This window comes from Atta colombica, unplaced genomic scaffold (assembly GCF_001594045.1).
Source record: "Atta colombica isolate Treedump-2 unplaced genomic scaffold, Acol1.0 scaffold281, whole genome shotgun sequence".
Classification (NCBI taxonomy): Eukaryota; Metazoa; Arthropoda; class Insecta; order Hymenoptera; family Formicidae; genus Atta; species Atta colombica.
The window spans coordinates 1431977-1436949 of record NW_017259383.1 but is presented as its reverse complement, the minus strand read 5'-3'; positions in this window follow the sequence as shown (position 1 = coordinate 1436949).

The window sequence follows — 4973 nt, the reverse complement described above, 5'->3', positions numbered from 1 at the left end:
CCTTTTTGCAATATGAAAAGCATAACCGCATATAATCGAATAAAAAAGAACATATCTAGTAATTACAGTGAATTTATACTCTTCGTGACACGCAACATTTTCTTTCCATAACCGTACGTAAATTTACGGCGAACAATTATTGATTAGACGTGTAACCCTTTCAAAGCAGTTGTAATAACAAGTTATACATCAAAAATTTTTTTCAAGTTCTATTTCACATTCAATTCTGGCAAGTACAACAATGTACTACCCATTCGTGAGAGCATACTGTGTGTTTTCGTAAAATAATAATACTGAAAAAAGCTGATAATGAATACTTTCTATTTGATGACACAAATCGACACAATTATCGTCCAACTTTTCTTTTTATTGCATGAATAACAAAGATAAGATGGTGCTTGTATGGCAGCAAGCGTTGGATTAGTTAAATGTCATATAACGTTTGGAATCGAATACACTGATTTTTTTTGTTACATAATTACTGATAAGGAAAGCGACTGTCCCCATCCGATTTTAATGAATGTTTAGTACTTAATGAGTTTTCATTCTGAATTTTTTTTTCTACCTTTTACAGAACCGGCATCTACAGTATTGGCGATATTCGCTTCGAAAGAGAAAAATCAATTTTTTTCTAAGAGATGTTAACTCCTAAAAGTGCGTATGGACACGTATAAAAAAATACGTGTCGCTTATTTTGTCTGGAGAATAACACACTAAAATCTCATGCAGTTTTGGTATTGAATTTAAGTTTAACTGAGTATTATGACATTTAATATGCTCAAAACCATGAATAATAATAATAATAAGTATATTACTAACAAAGTACAGTATAAGTTTTTTTGATCATAATAACCATAGTAATATACTTATATTTTTCTATTAGAAAAATAATTTTAATATTACAAAATTAAAATTAAAAAATTAAAATTAAAATTAAAAGTATTGTTAATTTCTATATTTGAATATTCTAAATCAGTGCTTCTTTTCGTTTCTTCACAAATTTGAATTACAATTCGGTTATCATTTTAATTATTTTCCTTTAATCAAATGAACTATCAGAATCTAAATCTGAAAACAGAAAAGATTTTAAGAAGAATTTTTCAAGTTATATAAAAAACTATAAATAAGAACTTACAAAAAAATTAAATTATTACGCAAAAGTTTTATTCTAAATCTCGTATGTTTACACCCAAATTTCTTGTTTCAAATAGAGAATCTGTAATATCAAACTTTCACAATATACTGATGAATAAAAGTTCGGACTTTTTCTACATACAACGTAGAACTTCACAATCGTACGAATCAGTCATACAAAATCATAGTTTAGATGCGATTAAAATTGTCGCTCGTATTTTTGTATTTGTCTAAAAGATCTGTCGAAGATTAATAAAGTTAATTATTTTATGTGATTACACATTCAAACTTAATACATATATACATGTATCAAAAGTTAATAAACAAAAGTAATTGTAATGTTAGAATGACACAGAGTTATTGTTCATCAAATTATCCAAAATTTTAAGTAAAATATTTTTCTAATTTTTATATATCCACACTGAAAAAAATTTCTGATTAAAAATGGACGAATCAAAATTATCTGATTAAATTTATTAGAATTCTAGTTGAGATAACCGATATTCTGGTTAATATTTCTGGTAAAAATTTATTAGAATCTTTATTTTTTTATCAGAATAATTATGTCAATCCGAATTCTAGTCAATTAGAATCAAGTAAATTTAATCAGAAAATTCGAATTTGGCCATTTTCCATCAAAATTACTATTTAATCCAAACAAAGGATTTTTTTACAATCTATTAATATCAATATTTATTTATATTTTACGATATTGTAATATTTATCACTATTTATAAATAATAAAACTTAATTTATTTTTATCAATATGCGAAAAAAAACGTGATTAAAATATGTTATCGAATAAAAAAACCTGTTACAATAAATTGAAACACTTTCTATGACCACACGTACTGCGCGATATCGTGTTACGACAAAAATTCATCTGTGACGAGTTTCGATAAGCACATATTGTACAGCGTACGTTACACACAACACATACACTGACATACATGTATCAAGCCGACGCGATTTCGGCCAGCCGCGCTTTATTTTCTTATTATATTGTATTCTTTCCTTTACTATTCTTTAATAAATATTTCTTTATCATTATATAAAAGCACATCACATTCTATTGCATTTCCTCTCTCCGCCTCTTTCGCGTTCCGATCAATCGAAAAATCCGACGAGCTATTTCGCGCGAAAGTAAGGTAGTTACAAGTTCATTATGCAAAACCATGATATTATTAAAAATTTTCATTTGTTCAAGCATAATAGCAGTCAACGAAACCGTGTTTATTGTATGTATTATTTGAGACACAGAATATCAAGCAAAAATTGAATGCCGCCACTGATTAACAAATCGTTTCTACTTTGCTTGAGTAGTCAGAAAATACTACTTTGATTTCCGATATAAATGATTCGCAACGTACTACAAATGAAGAATACGGGATTTAGAGTTATAATAGTGTAGAGAATAATAGTTTTGTAATATCATGTATATTTTTGGTTTATAGCGATGTTTAAATATTACGACACATTGAAAATGACTCGAGTGGAATCGAAATGTATGTATTTTTGTCAATTGTAATTGTTATATGAATTTTATGATTTAATTTAAATTAAAGTTCTTTGCTATATTACTGATTCTTTGTCCTTCTTTTAACTACATTTTATAGATATTTGAGTTAAAATTAGAATAATTAATTTTTTTTCTTATGCATTATTGAAGGAGAATTTGTCAATTGTATTCATGAGAAGTATAAATATAATATATTAATGGAATCACACAATGATTAATTTCTTGAACGATAAGTATATATGCAGACGTTTTTGCTCTGATGTATGTTAGAATTCATTCATGTATTGAGCACTGCATGCAAGAAATTGAGTACGTATGATTTTACTTTTACAATTTATTTAGGGTACGGATGTTCAAGCACGATCCCGTGCGCGCTGTGTAAATGAGTCAATCCAGCTTTTTTTTGTAAAAACATAAATATTTTTGTCAATTTCAATTGAGACCAATTTTTAGTCTAAAGATTTCGATATTTTGAAGAAAAGCGTTTTCACGTGATTTCGAATCAATACAGAAAAATACAGAAAAAAATCTCCGCGTTCTGTTTATTATATTATGGCTCCTGAGTAATCGCACAGCGGCCATGTTGGAATCGTGATGTCAGAAGCGAGGAATGACACGTTAATTTATGCTGCAAGCCATTTGTAAATAAAGACAATTTGAATAAATCTAAATGACGAGATTGCTTTAAAATATCTGTAAAGATAGGCAGAAACTGTCCTTTTCTCCCTAAATAATCAGTAAATTGTAAAAGGTAGATAAGTGAACCTAATTTCGGGCAAAAACACACGATTTAAACAGTTGTTGAAATGAATGAAATTTACACTTTTACATATAAAATTCCAGGATAATTAGTTTCTGCCCATTTTTAGGACTTTCATAAATCGAGACACATTTTCACACAATTAAGCAAATAATAATGAAATGGCATGCAGCACAAATTTCATCGTCAAAACGTCACTTTTCGACGCTTATAAGTTCAGCCATTTATCGTGGAGAAGCGCTATAACACACACACACACGGCCCATGTACATGTGTTCGCACCGAGAGCACATGTACATGGATGTGTGGCTATCGATTTTCCAGGCCACTGACTGATTTTGAATCGCATGTTGACTCAAGAGCTTTAAGTATACCGCACGCCAACTGAGATAGATAAATTTGAATAGATCGGCGAATAGTCGGTCTTTCAAGAATCTCCTCGAGAAATGTTGTTATCTCATTTCAGCAAGCATTCGACTCACTCGCATGCAGCAGTTCTCCATATACTGGCCGGGATCGAACATTCGCACCCTACTTATTTATAACAAAATTCTATTGTATCATTTATATACATATACCCGTTTTAGTTTTTTATACTACAACTGAAAAGTATTATGCTTAAAGTCGCTCTGGAATTAGTGGGAAGCACAATACTAGTAATACGCACGCTTGAATATGACACATTATTATTATGATAGATAGTGCGCTATAGATGTGAGAAGACTTTATTACAAACAAATAAAATTTTATTACACACAAATAAATGTCATTTATTTATAAAGAGTCACACATCGTTATTTTATTACAAAATGTGTATTGAAAATAATAAATTATACAATAAAAATGAGCTCATATTTTAAGTGTACATAGTACAATACATTTTGCATTTGTAAAATCGATCGCTGACAAAATATTGTATTAAATGTTTTACATATTCATATGTTAATTTAAAATGTCATTATGCTGTTTTAACATTTCGTACTAAACTAATATTCGGTAATTATTAATATGGAAATATAATTTATGAACAAACACAAGCCCTACAAAAAAAAATACCCTGTGCTGGAGACCCAACTATTTTTATGTATTTTAAGTCGTTGAATATCGAGGATCATTTCTTCGCTCTAAATTGACAATTTACCCTTAATGATCTTATTTTGATTCGTATTCAGATTCGTATTCAGCGGCTCAAAATATATAAGAATAGCTGGGTCTCCACTCCAGCACAAGGTATTTTTTTTAATGAGTCTATGTTATATAACATAATGTAGTTTTAAAACGTAAATACACAAAGATAAATAAATGACATTTACTAACTGATTTAATATATAATATATAATAAATGTTAATAATATTCAAGAAATATATTTTCACAATTTGTTTTAAAATTGTATCAAAAAGTTATTTTAATAATTTTTTACATTATATTTGTATTACTTTCTTATATTTGTATTATACTTGTGTTACATTCATACAAAAATTTAAGGAGATCATTAGGTACTTAAAATGTTGAATTAATATGTTGAATTTAATATAATTCTGCTATATAGGTTTGGGAAA